The 22,123-nt window shown below is 46.6% G+C and overlaps 1 protein-coding gene across 3 annotated transcripts in view; it reads right to left on the bottom strand.

Annotated features, from left to right (window-relative positions):
• Positions 1-9,976: 9,976 nt before the first annotated feature.
• Nvl (nuclear VCP like) overlaps positions 9,977-22,123 on the bottom strand; it is an 86,026-nt gene continuing 73,879 nt past the window's right edge. For 2 of the 3 annotated variants that reach the window (XR_010043603.1, XR_010043602.1), the window contains one exon: positions 9,977-17,720. The gene's annotated coding sequence lies outside the window, so the exon portion shown is untranslated. The remainder of the gene's footprint in view (positions 17,721-22,123) is intronic. The other variant, XR_010043604.1, reaches the window with a different exon arrangement.

Genomic DNA, 22,123 nt, shown 5'->3' with positions numbered 1-22,123 from the left:
TGGCCAGATCTTGGAAACGACCTAAGTGTCCATCAACTGAGGAATGGATAAAAAAGTTGCGGTAGTTCTATACAATGGAGTACTACTCAGCTATAAAAAAGGATCACATTGAGATATTTATGAATAAATGGGTGCAGCTTGAGACCATACTCATAAGTGAAATAAATCAAACTCACATGTATGAATACTAAATAGTTTCCCTAGTGTAAGAAATGATGCAAATACATAAAAGTATGTGGTAATCATGATTCCCCATTATATGGTTTTGAAGACATAAAGTTTTCACTCATTAATTGGAATGATTTTATTCTGGGCTGTTTGATATTATTGTCTGTGATGATATGAACAGCTATTTTGAAGAAAACAAGACATCATAATATCTAGTGCTGATTTAATATCATCTTGTTTTGAAGTCCCATCAAATTGTTGTTCCTCTGTCTCCATTGCTTTTATCATGTTGTATCTTACTGGATTTTATTATATATGATAGTATAAACAAAATTTTTATAGGCAAAGAGATAATATAGAAACCATTGTTCGTTTTCTGTTATCTGGTTCTAAATACCTTGTAATACTTTCATCCTCTTGACTGGTTTCACACTGTCTTGATATGTTTGATGCTATAGTATAAGAAGTTATATTCAAATATTTCAAGGAAAGACACACTATGGTAACTACTATTAAGTCGGGTTATCTTGTGGTGAAACACTATGTTGCTTAAATTGTTCTGATCTGACCTGTATTGTTATGTTGTTATGTCCTCTTTTATTTCAATCTCCCTCCCTTTTTAAATTAATTAATTTATTATTTTTTTTTAATTAAGGGAAATTTTTAAAAAATTAACAGGATATATTATAGTAACTTTTTTGATTTCCTATTAACTCAATTTGAAGCCCTGTATTGCTCTCACCATCTTGTTTTGACTGATTTTACTCTATTTATTCTGTTTGATATTATCAATATTGAGGGTATAGGCAACTACTTTGAAGGCAATAAGATTCACTATGATATCCATTCTGGTTTGACTATTTTCTTCTTTTGAAGTCTAGTAATGTCTCCAATGTTTAGGTTTTATTGGTTTTGTTCTGTACTGTTTAGTTCAATTTTATTATAACTGATGATATAGGCAATTCTCTTTTTTTTTTTTTTGTCCTTTTTCCTTTTTATCGGTACCAGGGATCGAACTCACGACTGCCTGCTTGCAAGGCAGGTGCTTATGCCGCTGAGCTAAATCCCTAGCCCCTGGGCAATTCTTTTTCAGATAGCAAGAGGCATTATGGTAACCATTGTTGATCACCTGGTATTCTGTTTTTACATTATGTACTATGTCCATCCTTTTGATTTGACTGACTCTGTTTTGTTATGTCACATTTGGTTTTATTTTCTTCAAAAAAAAGTAATAAGAACTTTGGGAGTAATAAAACCAAAAATATGTAATTGTCATTGTAAAAAAGAGAGGAAAAGAAAGTGCTCTAAAGGAGATAACTACATGTATATTTAAGCATATAAGATAGATAACCATATTACTAAGTTTCTGTTGGATCATTGAACACAACTGTTTGCAGTCTCACTGTTTGAATGTCCACTTTATATGCTTAATTTTGTAACTATCAACTATTTCTAAGATGAAAATATGTAATCTATTAACTAATGATTTCTTACTGTTTATTTTTTTTTGAAATTCTGAATTACTTGTACTCTTTTACTGTTTTTTTTTTTCTTTAAATAAAAAAAAAAAGCCCCTCATAGGATTCGGAATCTGTATGATAGGCAGACCTTAATAAAACTTTTCAGGAACCTCAGAAAATTTACCCAGTTTCTCTTTGCATTGCAAAAATCCCTGATTGTAGAAGGTATCTGAACTCAGAAGGTACCATCTATGCCCACCACTTCTCAAAGGAGTAAAATGGCGGTGGGCTTAGGCGCTGAGTTGTTTGAGTCCAGGATCTTGGTAGGCAGACCCTGATGAATATTCCTGCATAGATGCGTCTCGGGGACCGTGGCTGACAGAGGTGAGCGATTCAACAAGTGGTCTCCAGTCAGGGCCCACTGTTTCGGGGAAGGAGCCTGTGCGTCCCAAAAAGGTTTTCCTTAACTGCAAGTAGGGCAGGCGGAGCCTGCTTCCTTGCAAAGGGCTGAGAAGTCTAATGAGTGGTGAATCCATTAGGTGGTGTCTAGGAACAGAAGATTCTTAAGGGAACAAGAACGAAGCTACGAAGGTCCTCTAAGCTTCTACTCACATATGGAAGTAGGATTTCGGACCCCACGGCTGCTAGCAGCCCAGGTCAGGTCTCACTGTAAGTCTTGAGCCCTTGCATTGTACTCTTGCCCTGCCCTAGCCCTTTCCTCTGTCCACAACTCCCCTGTATTTCTGCTGGCTCATCTCATAAAAGAATATGGCTTATCTGGCAAATGAAATCTTCTCTAAGAAAGGTCAGTCAGCAACCGCAGGCTACACACCATTTTTATATAGGGAAATACATGTGAGGCCAAAATTATGATAATACTGGAACCAAACAGGATGGAGAAAAGGAGAGAGCTAGTGCTGCGGCAACAACCACAGAGAGAGACACAGAGCAGAGGAACAGGCAGCCACAGGGTGCACAGGGGCACAGCTGACGGCCCAGAAGGGCTGACGCGGCCTCCTGACTTGCATCTGCACACCTGTAAAGCACGAAGGCCACAAGCCCCTTCCCCCCACGCCTGTGGGCAGCACGAGGGTCTCCTGCCCTCCAGGTCTCTGCCTCCGCCTGCTAACCAGTATTGTTTAAGAAGCCAAAAGAACTGAGTTTTCTTACAGATGAAAGCCTGAGTATGAGTGAGGGAACAAGAAGGGGACTGGAGCTCCCTCAAGAGGGGGGGGGGGAAACAGACCTCAGACAGGTGTGAGTTCACAGGAACCACCTGGTCCTATGAACAGCCACATCCATGCAGCCCAGTGCACGTCCCGCAGCCCCAAATGGGAACCACAACATCAGGCAGACCGAGATCATGCCCTTCAGTCCCAGGAGAAAGGCGAAGGATGTGACCTGGAGAAGCCCACATCCCAGGCTGAGGTGTGAAATCCGGGGCCCTCTCCAATGCATGCCCTCCATCACATGGGCTCCTCTGCCACGTCCCAGGATCAGGGGTTTCTCTACTGCCCACAGAGGAGCCCTGCTCAGGACACTGGCCAGGGCCACTTCCACTGTGCTGTCTAAATGACAACTGCCCAATGGGGCTGGGTTTTCAGTCCAGCACCAGAACCAGTAAGGGTGAGGATCCAGAGACCACAGCGAGCGAGCTAGGAGAAACAGGGAGCAGGGGCTCCTGGGCCACAGCAGCTCGACCTGCACAGGGCCAGGAAGCCACAGGGACCTGGCCCTGCTCCCTCTTCACTGCGGCATCCCAGCCAGTGGGCAGCTGTCTCCCACATGAGGACAGCTCTGTGCAGGCCTCAGTAGCTCCCCTCAGCAGTGGATTAGCTAATGGTAAACTCAGGCCCAGGGCAGTGTGGCAGGGCACTCCTGCCCAACTGCTCACGGCTCAGTGGCTAAAGTCACTCCTAGAATCCCCAGGAAGTAGCTAAAGGGGAGAGGTCAGTCATGGTCCTGCCTGGCCTAGACCACCTCTGAATGCCTTCCTAGCATCCGCCTCTAAGATCCTGTCTGGTCAGATGGCTGGGGATGTGGACTGACAGGCACTGAGTTGTTTGAGCCCAGGGTCTCGGTAGGCAGAACAACTGAGATGGAGTCTGCTGGGCTTCCAGGCTGGCCCTGGACTCCTAGCTCAAGTGAGCCTCCTGCCTCAGCCTCCCCAGCAGCTGGGGCCACAATGGTGAGCATGGCGCCCAGCTCAGGTGAGGTCTGTGTGTGTCCAAATGTCACAGGGAACCAGGTCTTACTGTATTCCCCAGGGTCTGTCCTTCTGTCATCCTCCTTCTTTCCTCCAGACACAAACCACTGGACACACTGGGCCCTTGTGTGGAAATCCCTGACCACACCTGAGCCCCACACTCTCCACTCCCTGGGCTGCTTCATGAGGACCACGAGACATCCCAGCACCCAGAAGCCTCCTTGAGGTGGTGGTGCAGCTCCCCGCCCTCCTTTCCAAGCCTTGCAGGGGCCCTGGGTGGTCTTGTGCTCACAGCTCTGTCCTCCTGACACACCCAGAGGCGTCACTTTGGTTTTTTTTTTTTTAATTTTATTTAAGGAGAGGAAAAAAAAAAAGCAGAGAAGGGGTACAAGTTATACAGATTTACAGAAAAAAAAATAAATAGTAGGAAATCACTAGTTAATGGATTACATATTGTCATCTTAGAAATAATTGTTCAAGTCACAAAATTAAAGCTTGTAAAGTGGACATTCCAACAGTGAGACTGCAAACAGTTCTGTTCAATGATCCAATAAAACTCAGTGATATCATTTTCTATCTTATACACTTAAATATACATGCAGTTATATGGTTTAGAGAACTTTCTTTTCCTCTCTTTTGTACAATGACAATTACACATTTTGGGTTTTGTTGCTCCCACAGTTCTTATTACTTTTTTGGAAGGGAGTAGAACCAAATGTGACATAACAGAACAGAGTCAATCAAATCAAAAGGGTGGACATAATAGATAATGTAAAAGCATAATACAAGGTGATCAACAATGGTTACCATAATGCCTCCCGCTATCTCTAATAGAATTGCCTATATCATCAGTTATAATAAAATTGAACAAAACAGTAAAGAACAAAACTGACAAAACCAAAGCATTGGAGACATTGTAGGTCTTCAAAAGTAGATAAACGTCAACGAGAATGGGCGTCATAATGAATCTCACTATCTTCACAGCTGTTGCCTAAACTTTCAAACCTGGTACTATCAAGCAAAACAGAATAGGGGGACATCAGTCAAAAACAAGATGGTGAGAGTAATACAGGGCTTTAAATCAAGATAATGGAAAGTCAAAGTGGGTTACTATAATATATCCTGCTATTTTTTATTTATTTTTCCCTTAATTAAAAGGATAAAAATAAAAAAGTAAATAATGAAGTGGAGATTGAGATAAAAGAGGGCATAACAGCAAAACAGCGCAGATCAAAACATAACCATTTAAGCAGAATAGTGTATCACCACAAGATAATCCTGACATAAAAGTAGTTACCATATTGTCTCTTTCCTTGAAATCTTTGAGTATAACTTCGTATACTGTAGCATCAAGTATATCAAAACAATGTAAAACCATTTAAGAGAATGACAGCATTACAGGGTATTTAGAATCAACTAACAGAAAATGAACAATGGTTTCTGTATAATCGCCTTGTCTTTAAAAGTTTTGGCTTATACTATCGTACATAATAAAATCCAATAAGATACAACCTGTTTAGACCATTGGAGACAGAAGAACAAAAGCTAGATGAGACTTCAAAACAAGATGATACTAAATCAGTATTACCTATTAAGATGTCATTTTCTCCAAAATAGCTGTTCCTATCATCCAATCTTCTCTGTCTCATTTCTGTTGAGCTCTTTTTCTGTCAGTAGCTGTCAGTTTGTCTTCTTCATTTTGTTCTCTGCTCCATTCGTTGTGGCCTCCCCGCCACTATTTCTGGATTCTTTGTATTTTTCTTTTTTTAGAATATCCTGCAATACTTTCTGTAGGGTTGAATTGGTGGTTGCAAATTCCCCCAGTTCCTCTTTATCCTGCAAGCACCTCGTTTTTCCATCAATTTCCAGGGACAGTTGTGCAGGATATCTCAATCTTGGCTGGAGATTATTATCTTTCAAAGCTTGAATTATTTCCCCCCACACTCTTCGTGATTTGATGGTTTGTGCAGAGAAATCTGCTGTAATTCTGATGGGTGTTCCCTTGTAAGTGGTCTGTTTCTTGTCTCTGACAGCTTTTAATATTCTGTTCTTGTATTGAATTTCTGGAATTTTTATTATTATATGCCTGGCTGTTGCTCTGTTTGGGTTGTAGGTGGCTGGGGTCCTGTATGCCTCATACATCTGAGTATCTTTACCTTTTGCTAAATTAGGAAAATTCTCCTGGATTATTTCTGTGAGTAGTTTTTGAAGTTCATTTGTTTGTGTCCCTACTTCTTTTATGTTCTTAATTCTTAAGTTATGGATCCTCTTATCATCTTCTAGTCTTTGTATTATTGCTGTTTGTTTCTTTGTTACTTTTAAGAAGTTTTTCATTTCATTCTCCCATATTACAAATCTGCCCTCCAGTTCAGATAGTCTGTCCTTAGTTTCTTTCAAGCTGTTATGCCAGTTTTCAATAGAGTTTTTAGTTTCCTGGTAGTCTCTTTGAACCTGCTTCACGTATTCTATGCTTTCTCTATTTTCTCCATCAAACAATTCTCCCCTCTTTTTCTGTTCTTCCATTCCACCATCTGTTTTTTCCTGGGTGGTGCTTAGCATTTCTCTAACTATTCTGCTTATTTCTAGCTTCAGGTCATTAATAACTTCATTCCTGAACTGATCTATGAGGCTCTCTAGATGGCGCTTTATGTCTATTGGTGCAGTGTCCGCTATTGCCTGTTTCTCAGGATTGGGGGCCGAGGAGCCTTTCTTGTTGCTGCCTCTTCCCATATTCTTTGTTCCTTATATATGCAAGCGTATATAGGAGGCCCAGCTTCCCTCCCTGTCAGCCACAGCCTGATCGAATTGCGCCGGCTAGGTGTTCCCGCCTACCGCAGCACACCAGGAAATTGTAGACCAGGCAGCCTACGCGGGGCCCCTCCCTCCAGGTCACCCTCAGGCTCTGGGATCTGGGTTGTGCTAGCCCACTGGGTCTCCACCAGCAATGTCACGTAGGCTAGGCACTTCTCACCAATCCTGCTTGAGAGGGGGATATGTGGCTGAAGTCGCTGCAGCGCCCCGCTCCCGCAAGTCTGCCCAGTCCCAGAATGTCTTCTGTTGGAGTCTCATTAAACTGTGGGAGAGTGTCAGTTTCTCTCACTCACCTCACTGCAAGTCAATGCACAGCTCCCTGCCAGTCCTGTTTTCAACTCTGTTCGCCGATTCCCGTTCTCAGAGCTTCCACACGTCTGTCTCCCTGCAGAGCTGATGTAGACGCAGCTGCCGCGCGGCAGGAAACCCAAATCGCAGCTTCCAATGGTGCGGGCTCCAGCCTCCACACTGAGGCCCCTCTGTTCCTGTTCTAGCAGCAGGACTGCTTTCCAAGTTGGTTTCTCTCAGCCCAGTTCGTTCCTGAGTCAGCAGAGCATATCTCCACCTGCTTATGACTCCTTAGTCCGCACCATTCCTGAATTCTAAGCCGAGTCTTTCAGAGAGCCTCCATAGCTGCTGCTATCTGTCCGCCATGTTCTCCCGGAAGTCCCAGAGGCATCACTTTGGAAGGCCACATCAAAGGTTGTAGGCTCCTGTGCGTCGGCAGTGGTGATGCCACCCCAGGTGGCAGTCTGCTATGGGCAGCTGAAAGCCAGGGAGAGCCTGAGTGAACCCCTACCTCCCGAGCTACCAGTTCCCTCTGTGCAGCTGTCCTTAGAGCTCAGCTGGATGAGCAATGCACTCGCCAGCATTGTTGTGAATGACACCTGTGACGTGTGGGTCAGGTCCTAAGTTGTGGCTTTCTCACTAGTTCATACTACACACTGTCACCTGGGCCAGCACACTGTCCATGGTGGTCAGAGCTCACACTGAGTTCAGAGGCTGGAACCCAAGCTATTATTCTTTAGATATAAAATGTTCCCCTCCCCCAAATGCCTTGTGTTCAGGGGTGGGGCTTTGAGAATGTGTCTGGGTTACAGGGGAGCTACTGTCATGAGGAGTGTTATGGTTGGTGCCTAGATGACCTACCAAAGCCTCATGCAATCTTAGGCTTTTCAGCAATGGGTGAATCTAGAGTTTGTGACTGATTCATGCACCACGGCAGGGATTAAGGGTGTGAATGTACACTGCCCTAGGATGGGTAGGTTGGATACAGTGCAAGAGACAGAAAAACACTTGCCTCTCTCTTTCCCATGTTGCCTGGCAACCTTCTGCTACCATGAAAAGCACTCCCCTTGTAGTTTTTTCTCACCACCATGAATGGTCCATGCCCCTCAGCCATGTGTCACCTTGCTTGGGAGCTAGCCAATTATGGACAGAAACCTCTACAAACTGTGAGCTAAATAAACCTTTCCTCTTTTAACCCTGGATGTCAGGTTCTTTGTCTCAGAAATGAGAAGAAAGTAACTAAGACAAGGGGATTGTTCCTTGAGTAGATTACAGCTACTGCCAGGATTGATGGCACACCTGAGTGGAGGTAGATCCCGGTGACTCAAAAGGGCATTTGTGCTCTGTCCTGGCTCTTCTCTCTCTACTTCATGGGTCCTGTGGGATGAACACACAACCTCTGTCATGGAGCCAGCCAACCACAACACCTCTGAAAACAGAGCCACACTTCACTACCCCTCTTTAAACTCCCCAGGGTCACATATTTTGCCCAGCGCTGGAAAAGCTGACTCTACACCACCTTGAAGCAAGCAGCCAGAACCTGCCCATTGCTGTCAGAGGCCAGAACCCCATATGTGTATCTGGAGGTCAGAATACCACTTTGAGAGAGAAGCAGGAAACCCACCTCTGGTGTAAGGGGCACGGAGCAAGTACTGTTGGGAGCCATTGAAGCTGAATGTGCGTGTGGGGCTGGGGCATAGCTGGGGCATGGCTGGGCATGGCTGGACTGAGAACAAGGAGACACCTCAGGGGGCAAGAGGGGCCACAGCTGGGGACACCTGGCTCCAACTCCAATGAATAGGATGGAGATTGTAGCTGCAGGCATTTCAGTCCTGAGTAAAAGTCACCTGGAGACTTTCTCCTAGGATGGTTCTCCTTGATTAGCATAGTCTGTTGCTCGGAGGGGTCCTTGAACCTCTCCCAGGGTCCTGCTCAGGTTTCCTGCATTTTCCACTCTAATTCCTTCCTAGTTTGAACACTAAATAAATATGGGCTACCCACAGACATTCCCTGTCTTAGCCCACAGAATCTCAACCTCTACAGAGGGTTTGATCCTCCTGGAGCCCTAAAATCACATGACTTGTCTCATTTATTTAAGCCTTTGCTGTACACTCATTTGGGAGACTGGGGATCAAAGCCAAGTCTCCAGTAGGTATTCTAAGAGGAGAGGGCTGGACATTTCCATGAGGGTTGGTAGAAGGTAGGAAAAAGAAACAGCTTAAAGTCTTGAGGAAAGGATTGAGGAACCAGAGAGAATAAAACAAAAACATCAAAACACAAGAAACAAAGAGATAAATGTCATCCTGTGCCCCTAGAATTCACAGGCATTCACAAAACCAAACTGCATGACCAGGATTGTGCCCTCATTTACGTAGAGGTGTTGACAAAACCAACCAACCCCTCCCAGGGGTTCTGGACCCCATGACCTTTTAGAAACTTTGTGTGGTCAAAAACTCCCCATCCAGGCAGGTGGCCGACTGTGCCAAGACTCCTGTCAGTTCCAAACCAAAAATCCTCCCCTCATCCCATGGCCTTGAGAGACCCAGTCCTGTTCTTGCAGGCCACCAGCTCTTCTCACTGGCCAGCTCCCACCCAAGAAGTCCATTTTTCCTTCTGTAGTTTTAACAAATATTACCCTTGCTGTGCAGTGTCCTGCTCAGTCCATTGTTTGCCAAGAACCTGGAAAGAAGCAACCCCAGACCCCTAACCAGTAACAAGGGGATAGGGGGACTTGGCCAAGCACTGGGAAGTTGGAAGTCACCATGGGATGAGATGCTGGAACTTCAGTTTAGGCCTGAGACCTGGGAATCCATGAGACAGAGGCCAGGACCCCACATGTGGGAGGAGAGTGAGTGCAAAACTCCAGTGAGTGCCCAGCCATGAACCTGCCTGAGAGTGGAGATGCCTGGACTGGCCAGGAGGGATGATGTTGGGTGACCCGGCCCGCAGGTCAATCTGGATCCATGGGGCAGTTTCCTGGTGAAGGAACAGGGATTGACAGATGCAGGGTAGGAGACAGAGAGACAGAGACAAGTTGAGGAAGTCCGATCAAGCCTCGTTTATTGAGAAAGTGGTTGCGGCTTTTATAGGGCAGGGGCGGGCCAGTGGGACAGGAAGAGGCTATGGGGTGATCTCTGATGGGTCATCGTCACGTCCGTGTACATGACATGAGTAGGAGAGGATTATGGTTAATGTAGGCGCATTATGTGCCCATATGAGGGAGAGTCGGGGAGACAGCAGTGGGGTGGTCGCACCACTCCCTACATCTCCTCCCTTTCTATATTTTTTAATCAGGAGTATGGCAGGCCCTGTGAGGACAGCACCTGTCTTAGGTCAAGGACCTCATTACATGAACCCAACCGGGCCTTACCCGTCATGGGCTTGCAGGATAGCAGTTGGTCCTATGCCTGTCTTAGGCGGCTGGTGTTGTGGCATGTATGTCCTAGTTGCTCGTCTCTGGCTGCCTGTCCATTGTCTCAGGGCAGTTAGGCCATATTGTCATATGGGCCACTCGTGGGAATTCCTTCCTGGTAGGTTTGTTAATTTGCTATCTCCAGCTGGTGACAGTGTACCTTAATGGGCTTTGCCATAAACGTGTCTATCCGGTTATTAATGAGGGTTATAATCCTCTGAAAAATACCAGGACCCACAGAGAGGAGAAGCAACAAGGCAGCTAGGGGCCCCAGGAGGGGCGCTAGGTAGGGGAAGAGCCCTCCCCAGAGTGTGGAGAAGGGGTTAGAGGCCATTTGTGACAGGAGGTCCAAATCCATCGTTGGTCAAGGGTGGTCCAAGGAGATTCTCAAGAAGGCACCACGTAATCCATCGGTTTGGCATTTTCTGTAAGGAAGCACAAGAAGTTGCCTCAGGGTATGTGTTTGCTCCTGGGCCTTTTTGGGGTTATTATTATTTGGCTCATTAATTTGTCTAATGAGGCATTCAGGGAGCCATCTAGCCTCTTTGTCTTGATGGGAGTATATACACACTGAACCACGTCCCCATATGAGAATGGGGTCAGGGCCACGCCGTGAGTTAGTCAGGGGGTTTCTCCATAGTACAGAAGCAAATTGCTTTTGTGTTTCAGTATGCCAAAAACGCATGGCTGCTGACTGTCCAGAAGCATCCAAAGTTTAAAAATTAAGGATGAATAAGGCATGAGATAGAATATTTCTGAGGGATCCTTGGATAGGGTACCATGATCCTCTTTTGACATTATTAATAGTGAGTTTGAGAGAACGATGTGCATGTTCAACAATGCCTTGGCCTTTTGGGTCAACTGGCACTACCTGGGGCTTGGGATGACATTGCCAGAGCCCTTGGGAATACTGAGTGAGGGTTAGGTGAGCTAGCTTGTTACCACAATCGACCGAGAGGGGGCCCTACTGTTGTTTAGAGGACAGTCCTGGAAAAAGTGTCCCAATTGGTTGCATTTAAAGCATGTACCATTATTTTTTTGCGCAAGAAAGACTTGTTTGACAGCGGCGGCCATAGCTAGACCCTGGTGGTAGGCAGGGCCTATGTCGGCGCTTAGGCGTACATAGCCAGATAGATCTTCCTTCTTTTTATGAGGCCGAATTATGGCTTGGCAAGCTGATGTCGCATTTTCATAGGCTAATTGTTTAATTAGGGCCGCATTAGTTTCAACGGTGCCAAAAAGGCGCTTGGCCGCCTGTACGAGGCTGCCTGTCGGCCACCTGTACAAGATGGTCGACAAAATCAGAGAATGGCTCTTTTGGTTTTTGTCTAATCTGGGTAAGGGAGGAGGTTACATCACCCCCGGAGGGGAGCTTTCTCCAAGCTCTGGTAGTGGCTGTATTAACTTGTGCAAAAAGGCCGGGATCATATCTCATTTGGGCCTCTTTGGTGTTAAAATCCTCAGTTCCCGTTAACATGGAAAGTGAAAGGTTTTGGCCCAGACAGGACACTGTAGCCAGGAAAGCCACAACCGGAAGCAGGAAGCCCCATCTTGCCCTGCCCCTAGGAAGTTACCTGTGACGCCATCTTCCCGCCCCTGGGAATTTACATATGGCGCCAAACCTAGGACCAATGGGCTACCTGTGTATCCCTAATGCCCGCCTTAGGTTCCACCCCAAACCGAGGCTATTTACAGGCCCCCACGCCACGTGTCCACCGGAGAGATCGCCGGACGCCAGCGGTGGGGTTGCCGTTCATCTCTCTCCGTGTTCTCAGAATAAAGGCCGCTTTTTATTTTATATTTCTCATCTTTTGTTAATATTTTTCATCTTTTGGAAATAACTCTATCATTTGGTGCCGTGACTTGATCGGCAGGCAACTGACTCTTGGGCCACATGCCCAGAGTCTCCTAGCCGATAACCAGATAACATCCTGGATTAATCCCGAGCTTTTTCCTCTCCCGAGACGTTCCTGTCGCCAGCCGCCTGCACTCCACATCGGCCAGACTGATTTCAGGTGAGCACTCCCCGGGGAACTTTTCGCACTGGGCAGCCCCAGTGGAATGTTCTCCCCGTCTGCGTGGGTCTGTGCATTTTCACGTCCTTAGGACCGCCCAGGGCAGGGTTCTTTCTGGGCAAACCTGCGTCCACAAAATCTCTCACGTTCTTTGGGTTCGGATAGCCCAAAGGAGGGATCTTTGGGACCGCCCACACTGAAAGAATGCCTCACTTCCCTTAAAGCCTTGCGCTTTCACGGGCAAAACTGTTACTGACCCCACGTAGACTCCATTCGTAAATCTCTCAGTGACAACTGGAGTTTACGAGTTTTTGGAACCGTAGCCGCCGCGTGGTACCACAAATAAGTGATGACTTTTTCTGGACCTCCGGTTTTTTTTTCTTGCCTGAATCAGTCATGGGGAACGTATTTTCTAACTCCCAAAAGACGCCTTTACAATGCCTAATTTCCAATTTACGTACTCTAAAAATTAAAGGTACCATAAAAACTAAACAACTAACTTTTTACTGCCAGGAGGTCTGGCCAACCTACCCGCTTATCGGCAAGCCTTGGCCTCAGCAAGGAACATTTGACCCCTGCATTCTCAGGAACTTGTATGATTTTTGTCAAGCTGGCAACAAGTTATTAGAACTCCCTTATGTCCAAGCCTTTCTTATTCTGAGAACACGCCCATCTCTCATTAAGTCTTGTGCTCCCGCTGAGATACTTTTAGCTAACTCTACCGCGCCGCAAACTTTTCCACCCTACCCTCAGGATTCGCTTGAGGACGTTCCTCCGGTGTTTTCCCGGCCGCCGCCTGCCTACCACCAAACTCGTTCCCTGCCGTTACCTCCCGCCGGGCCACTCTCCCCTCCCCCTATGCCTGATTCTCCCAGCAGCTCTAATCCCTCTCCGACGCAGATACCTCCCGCTGTGCGATCGTCTCCCTCTCTGCCTTCCGGGACCCATAACTCTCCCAGCAGCTTTAATCCCTCTGTTAGCGCTTCCTCGCAGTCTCCGACTTCCTCTCCTGAGAATTCTGTATCCCCTACAGCATTCTCACCGCCTGCCCACCATACTAGGTCTCGGTTGCTATGTCCTTCCAGCAGGTCGCGTGATTGTTCCAGCTTGCGCGGGGAACAGTCGCCATGTTGCAACCCTCTGCCACGTGGCATGGCGCCGCCATGTTCAGGAGGGCCACATGGTGACAGGGCACCGCCATGTTTTGGGCCACGTGACAGGGCACCGCCATGTTCCCAGGCGCCGCCATGTTTTGGGTCACGTGACAGGGCGCCGCCATGTTTCCAGGGCCCTCACTGTCAACAGGCGTCTCCTTGTGGCTCCTCTTGTGAACTACAACAGCCGCCCTGTTGCAGTGCACATGATGCTTCATTGTGCTGCCGACAGCAGTCCTCTCACTGCAAGGCACACAGTGAGACGCCATCTGCTCATGTTTCCCAGGGTGACCGGCAGCAGCTCTGTAGCCGTTCTACAGATGATTGCTCACATGCGCCTACCGGAAGGATGGCTGCTCAGTGGCCCTCTGCTCTGGAATCTTCTCCTCAGGCTCTGCTTCCACTTTGGGAGCAAGCTGGCCCCGAGAGACTTGTTAACATCCATGTGCCTTTTTCCCTTTCTGATCTATCCCAGATTACCCTTAAATTAGGTACCCTCTCTGTTAACCCACAAAATTATATCCAGCAATTTAAATTTATTACTAATTGTTATGATTTACATTTTAAGGATGTTTATGGGATTCTAAATACCACTCTCAGCTCACAAGAACGGAATCAGCTGTGGCAAGCAGCTCAAAAAGAAGCTGATCACAACCCAGCTGTGTTCCTAAATTGGCTTTCTATTCCTCGCGCCCTGTGAGCAGTTCCAGCTTTGCGCACTGTGTCGGGCCGCCTCCCAGCCCCTCCCCCATGCGTCGTCCCAGCCCCTCCCTCCCCTGTGCGCCACCGTCGCCGCCGCTGCCACCTTACACGTTTCCGGGGGCGGTCCGAGCCCGCCCCTGCGCGCTACATCCCAGCGCTTGCCCCACCCACTGGGCGTGCTCTGCCGGAGCGCAGCGAAACAGCAGCTCAGCGGCTCTGCTCAGGCATGCTTTTTTTTACAATTTGGCTCCACTCAAAAGATGCTTTTTTATTACAATTCTCAAACCATTTAATCAAGGTTATTGGCCACCTGATAATTTTACCAGCCTTGTTTATCAATCAAAGCCTTCACCAATCTCCTGTTTAACAACTAAGGTTATAAATTCCTTTTTGCTAGGAACCACTAGCTCTATTTCAAGACAAGGGTTTTCTTCAAAGTTTTATTTTATTTGTCTTGGTTCATACTACTGCAAATAACAACTTTAAAAGTAAATGTGTTCAGAATTTGACAGTATTAGATCAGTTTTGATTTATTCATAAGATTGCTAAACCTTTACTGCAAAATGTTTCCATTAAAGCCTTGTTTGGCAGACTAAAGCTTTGTTAATTCTACGTGTCACCCTATAAAAAAGCGATATGCCATCCAGATAAAGCCTGCTCTCTAATCCAAAATGCCAATATTAAATTCCTGCATACTTACTTAATTCTACTATAGTCCAAATCCCAAACAAAAAGGCAAAACTTGACCTTCAAACCTTAGAGAGATCTTAATATGGTTTTTCATAATTTTAACACTTGTGACACTTGGAGTTCTGAGACAGGTAAACCTACACAAGGTGGAGCTGCCTGGCCCCTCCATGGACCATGCTCAAATGCAGCAGAAGATACTGGGCAAAAAAATGCCCCACCCTGTCATTCTTTGAGACCTTACTCCAGGGCTACTGGACTGTCCTAGCCACCAGAGAGTGGGTAAGTCATCCTAAGTAATAGCCCTCACAGGAAATGTCGACACTGCCAGATTCGTCACCGACAGAAAATCGCTGCTGAAAACTGAGAAGACTCAGGGCCAGCAGCCCCCTTTGTGGGTGTCCATCTCAAATTCCAAGTCGCACTAAAGTCTCAGGTAAGACATTCTCTATATTTGTGGACATAGAGGCCATATATACAGAGTTCTTCCTGAGTATTCAGGCTGCTATATTAAGTCCTCAATCTCTATGACAGGGTATTGATGGTCAACCTATGCCATTTACAAACAGGGCCTATTTTGTGCAGGTCCCAGTCTTCTCACTTGGTTTATACTTTTTCAGGATACATAAAAGCCTTTCTCATACTTGCTAAAGTTCTGTTACAGCAAATCATTCCAAGGACTACAACCAGGTTACAGTGACCCATGCCTAAATCAAAGTTGCTGGACTGCCATCCTGGTTTCACATCACTCAGGCTAAGAGGTGCCCTTCCAGCCCTAAATCTGATCATTCTGAGTGGTCATCTCATCTTCTGTCGCCTACCCGTCTCCGTCCACAAAGGCCTCGCAGCCACAGTTAACAGGCTAAGTCATGTTTTGTTATCCACTTTGGTTCCTAATTTCTTACATTCTATTAATGATCATTTTTACAGCAGGACTCTTTTAATAGTATTGCCTACAGACTCCAACATCATGCATACCAGAGACAAGCCTTACCAACCTACCATCTTAACTTTTCCGCTTTCAGATGCGGGAATAAGCATCTCTCATAACTCCACTCCTCCTAACCCCACGTTTAATTTTCAGAATTCTGCCTTACCGTGGAAATGTTTCTACCTCAACATGGTCCTGATAGAATGATATGTCTAAATCAAAGGCACCTTTCCTTCTACCTCACCTGGGTCGTTAAATATGACAGTGCCATGTCTCCTCATAACATCTTGTCTCTTTGTTTTTCCAGTCTGACATACGTGCATTCACCAGTGAAGTTGTCCTGGCTAAAACACCTGGCAGCAGCGTCTACCTGGGCATCAACCTTCATCCTGTCGACTCCCCTAGGCTCCAGTACAGCGCCCTTTGCCAGCAGGAAGTAGTTAAAGAGAGAAATCTTCGCCCCTTTTCATAATAATAATCATAAGACGGGATATGAAAGGTTTTGGCCCAGACAGGACACTGTAGCCAGGAAAGCCACAACTGGAAGCAGGAAGCCCCATCTTGTCCTGACCCTAGGAAGTTACCTGTGACGCCATCTTCCCGCCCCTGGGAATTTACATATGGCGCCAAACCTAGGACCAATGGGCTACCTGTGTATCCCTAATGCCCGCCTTAGGTTCCACCCCAAACCGAGGCTATTTACAGGCCCCCACGCCACGTGTCCACCGGAGAGATCGCCGGACGCCAGTGGTGGGGTTGCTGGTCATCTCTCTCCGTGTTCTCAGAATAAAGGCCGCTTTTTATTTTATATTTCTCGTCTTTTGTTAATATTTTTCATCTTTTGGAAATAACTCTATCAGAAAGGATCCAGGGGTTTTCTCTAGCGGCATTATCTCTAGCAATATTTTCACATTGTTCCATAAATTCAGACTTTCAGAGTAAATAATTGCCCCCAGAGAGAGTAGCTTTGGCTAAATCCCTCCATTCATTTGGAATGATCCAACCTTGGGTCATAGAATCTAAAAAAGCAAGAGTGAAAGCAACTGTAGGGCCATATTGGGCAACTGCCATCTTTAATTCTTTTAAAGCTGCCACTGTGAATGGCATCTGGGTCCTAATGACTTGTGGAGCTAGCAGCACGGGGCCGTCTTGTGGCTGTGCGGCGCCTTCTTGGGGAGGTACGTTTGTTTCCATCACTGGAAACGCCATTTTGGGGAGGGGCCCACCCTGATGTGGCAGAAGTGAGGTAAGCGCCATTTTAGATAGAGAGTTGTGGCGGGCCTCAGGGGATAGGGGCTTGGATGGCGGCGGGCCACCATCTTGGGGCTTTTTTAACATATCATTTGACTCATCCGAGGGGCAAGAAGGTTTAGATTCATCTCCTGAAGGGAGCAATGTTGGCGGCTTCACCTTGGGTGATGGTTTTATCAATTTGGGGGTCTTGGTAGTGCTGTGTAAGTGGCTCCAAGATTAGGTTCCAATAGGCAAGCCATAACTAGGACCTTTACAAGGCCAAAGACCTGATAGTTATCTTTTAATGCATCTCCTACTCTTTTCCATCTTTTTGCATCAATAGAGCCCTTTAAAGGAAACCAAGGGCAAACCTTATGAATAAATTGAAAGTACTGCAATAAATCTTTTTCTTTAGCCTTTATCCCTCTTGTCTTTAAAGCTTTACTTAAACCTGACACAAAGTGTCACTTAATGCCTGACCCATGCCGGAAAAAAAGGGAAAGGATCACCATTCACTTACCATGACTCTAGTGGCGCAGCAGGCTCCCGCGTAGCGTTGGTCACAAAACTTTTAGTTTGCGGGGCTGGGGATTTAGCTCAGCGGCATAAGTGCCTGCCTCGTAAGCAGGCAGTCGTGAATTCGATTCCCAGTACTGATAAAAATGAAAAAGAAAAAAAAAACTTTTAGTTTCACTTTTACACACATGTCTCAGGACAGGTCCCTGTTCGATCCCTGGTAAAATTACAGTCGCGAGTTCAATCCCTGGTAAAATTAAAAAAAAAAAAAAAAAAAAAAAAAAAAAAGAATGATGGACTAATTACTCTGGCCAAAAAAAAAAAAATCTCAAGGAAGTCAAATATTGAGGCAGTAGCATGGCTACTGTTGGGGGCTTTTTGCCAGATTTATGTAGCAAGTCAAGAGCAAAGGGCCCAACAGGATGATTTAAACCACTGAATTTGACTGAAAAGGAAGCTGCAATAAAGCTGTGGACTACAAAAATAGAGCTGAGGAAATTTCTGTTGCTGAGAAGGAACAAGAGAAAAGATGGCCTGAAGATATCACAAAAAGCAGCAAGTCTCAAACTTTTGCAGCCTCAAAACTGAAGAAGTGAAAAACTGCTCTGAGGTGAAAGCCACAGAGCATTACGTTCCAGAATGGCAGCAGCTGCACCATGCACCAGAATGGCAGCACCATAGTAAATCTGTTCCTTACAATTGTATTCAGAGTCCTCAGTGATTCAGGCACTTGATTCCTACAACCAAGAGAGAGAAAAACCCGGCTACAACTGCAGCTGGCACCAGACCTTGGCATCATTCACGTGGTGCTGGTTTTAGATACATACAGAATATAAGAGTTTGGAGGTTTAAAAGGCTTGCAGTCCAATTTCAGAAGGCCTGGGAGGCCAGGCAGTGTGCCCCTAAGAGAGCAATATGTGAAGTTGTGAGTGTGAGGCCAAAGGTCCAGTGGAGACCTCAGCAGTTTGGAAGTCAGAAATATGGGTCATCTAAGAAAAGCTGCAAGGAGTGAACAAACAGGCCTAAGAGAGAAGCTGTGGGAGCTACTACCATCAAAGTGCCATGTGAAGTCACTCAAGCCCTTTAGTGCTCACAATTTGGACGTAGAACTACAGGATTTGTTTACTATGCTGGATTTTGGATTTGCTTTGGTCCCAATTCTTTGTATCCTCCTGTTTGTAACCTTTGGAATGAAAATGTTTACCTTGTGCCATTAAATGTTGGAAGTAATTAACCTTATTTTCATTTATAAAGGGGCCTGAAGCTAAGAGTTGGCTTGTATCTCAGATGAGATTTTGGACTTGAACTTTTCAGCAATGCTGAAACTGCTAATACTTTGGTAAGTTTTAGGGATTGACTAAATGCCTTTTCCATAAAGGGATGTACATTAATCTTCGGGGGCCAAGGATGAAATATTATGGTTCCAATGTAATATGATGTTGAGTGAGCCTCCTGCCTCAGCGTCCCCAGCAGCTGGGGCCACAGTGGTGAGCATGGCGCCCAGCCGTGGTGAGGTCTGTGTGTGCCCAAATGTGACTGGGAAGTAGGTCCTATTGCATTCCCCATCTATCCTTCCATCACCCACCTTTCCTCCAATCACAACCCACACAGTACATGGGGGGCCCTCATGTGGAAGTCCCTGCCCACATCCAAGTCCTGAGAACCTTGTGCTGAGCCCCACCTCCCTGAGCTGCTTCATCAGCACCATAAGACATCCCGGCACCTAAAGGCCTCCCTGAGGCGGTAGTGCAGCTCCCCACTCTCCTTTCCGAGCCTTGCACAGGCCCTGGAGTGGTCTTGTGCTCACAGGTCTGTCCTCCTGACCCTCCTGGAGGTGTCACCTTTGATAGCCATAGTCAAGGTCTTGGCTCCTGTGTATCGGGGAAGAGCTATAAGCACTAGTGGGGATGCCAAACCAGGTGGCAGTCAGCTGTGGGCAGCTGAAAGCCAGGGAGAGCCTGAGTGAACCTATCCGGTTCTGTCCTAGATCCCCGATCTCCCAAATGAGTGTATGGCAGAGGTTAAATAAAGAGACAAATTGTATGATTCTTAGGGCTCCAGGAGGGTCAAAACCCTTTAATTAAGCTCGAGGCTTTGAGGTAAAGACAAAGGATTCTCTGGATCAGTCCACTTATATTAGGACCAAGGACAAAGGGCGGAGAAACTGAGGAAAGTGCAGGCAATGAGCAGGACCTTGGGAGTCACTTAAAGGACATCTCCAAGTAATCAAGTCCATTCAGTAGCACTGTCTTACCATGAAGACATGGTAGAAGTGAGACTGTAGGAGTAATTTTTATAGCTGCAGTCTATACTTTGTTAATTGGGGTTGGAGCCAGAGTGTCCGCAGCTGTGGCCTTGTCTTGCCCTTTGAGGTATTTCTGGCCTCACAGGCCACTACAGGCCTCAGCCAGGACCAGTGATTCATAGAGGTTCACTTACTTATGAATCAGCTCCTGTTGCCAGGCAAGAAGCCTAGGCCTAGGACAGACTCACAGAAAAACATAGAAAGCCTATTAGTAAAATTTAAATCATGCTCAGAGCTGCTTCGCTTCGTAGTGTTCTCCAACATGAACCCCCACCTCCCTGAGCTCCCAGTTCCCTGTTCGTAGCTATTTTTAGAAGTGCCATCATCTTTGCTGTAGAAACCACCTGTGATGATCAAGTGAGAATGACTATGGTGACAAAGTTGTTTCATGGATTTGGAATGTCTCTTACCAGTTCACAAAACCTACTTCACTTGGGTCTGAGCATGGTACAGAGGGTCATCTTTGAGGTGAGATATTCTGAAGAGGCTGAAAACTCATGTTTGAGGTGGAAAGCCAGAACCCAAACTTTGAGGGGAGACATAAAGACTCCCTTGAAACAGAAGAGGCCTGTATCCCTATGAGGGAAAATGAGGGGACACTAAACTGAGAAGCCAGGACCCAACAGATGGCTGGAGGTTGTAAGGAATCTCTGAGAGCCAGCAGAGGGATGGGCATGCACTGTCAAGAGGCAGGGCTGCTTTGGATGTTCTGCCTCCAGACTCCACGAGGTGGTCACAGGTGAAGCGTGTGTGCCTGGAAGGGGCATCAGTGTCCCCTGGTGCACCAGGAAGCAGGGTGAGCAGTGGACTGGCACAGCTGGGCATCGTCTTCATGGAGGGTAGTGGGCAGCTATGTAACCACACCCTGAAGGAGACGAGGCCTGAGCCAAGCAGACAGCGTGGCTGCCCACTGGGAGGAGCAAAGTGTCCTCTGCTCAGAACTTCTGGGGATGTCTTCCTGTTCCTGCTGATGCCCTCCTTTTGGTACAACATTTCCTCCTAGTGTCCTGACAAAGGATACAAGGAGGTAGTGGTGGGCTCAGGTGGTCAGGTGCTTTGCTGAGGTCCATGGGCTCAGTGGAAGTCATCAGTATCCCGTGGAGTCTGGAGGGATGGAGTTCCTCATTGGCCTGTTCAGTGCTCCTCAGGCAGCCAGTGCTGGGAAGCCACGGGCCTGATGCACAGCTGCAATCAAAGGAAGCTGGCTCGTCCCACACAGGTAGCATGAACGTCCAGGTCCAGGCCCTGGCCCTGATGTCTGGGCTCAGTGATCCCCAGGGCAGTGTGTGTAGCTTCTGGGCACAAACAGGCAGCACTTTTACTTTCTCCCCACCTGGCTGACTTCAGACTGGCAAGCTGACAAGACACAGCAGTGTCCCTGTGGGAAGCTGAGGGCAGACCACTGTGGTGACCACAGAGCTGCCCACTGTCCTCCTCCATGAAGATGATGCTCAGCTATTCAGCCTACTGCTTGCCCTGCTTCCTAGAGCAGCAGGGGACACCTTCCACTGTGTGCTTGCCCATTTAAGGACAGCAAATTTAGATGTGAAATGGAGCCCATGTCATCCTTCTTCCATGAGTGCACACTTTTGGGCAATGAACTTGTCTGAGCCCTGGTTTGGTGTTCTTGTAGTTACAGGTTTTTACATGGGATGTGAAGGGTCTCCGGTCATGGAACCGTCAGCTGGGGCCTTGAGCTCTGGGCGAAAAGTTTTGAATCCTCACTGATTCTTGTATTCCTCTGAGCAATGCTGAGACATACAGTTGAATGCATTAGGAGCATTAAGTCAATGTGGCTCAGGAAAGGAAGTTAACTAACTGTAGGTAACATTGCAGAGCAAAACCCAAAGTTAAAAACGCCATGTTTCCAGGCATGTATTTTTTTTTTTTTTTTTAAAAGACTAGTCAAGTGCAGTAGTGAGAAGGGGGGAAAGAGTAGAACAAGGAGTTCAATCTGTACTGACTGTGAACAATCAATTGAGATAACTCACTACCTTCGGACCAGCCAGGCATGTATTTTTTTTTTTTTTTTTTTTTTGGTCTCTTTGAGACAAGGTCTCTCTATGCAGTTCAGGCTGGACTCACTTTGTAGCCTGGGCTGGTCTCGAACTCGCAACGATTCTCCTGCCTTAGTCTCCTGGGTGCTGGGATTACAGGCATCAGCCACCAAGCCTGGCTCACCAAGTATGCAGTCTTGTAAAAACAGCATCTATTGCTCTAGAATCCAGTAAGGTT

Source organism: Cavia porcellus, unplaced genomic scaffold (genome assembly GCF_034190915.1).
Source record: "Cavia porcellus strain 051 isolate PalLab524CR breed Dunkin Hartley unplaced genomic scaffold, mCavPor4.1 scaffold_26, whole genome shotgun sequence".
Classification (NCBI taxonomy): Eukaryota; Metazoa; Chordata; class Mammalia; order Rodentia; family Caviidae; genus Cavia; species Cavia porcellus.
Note: the sequence above shows the minus strand (reverse complement) of the source record. Positions and strands in the feature narration are given on the sequence as shown.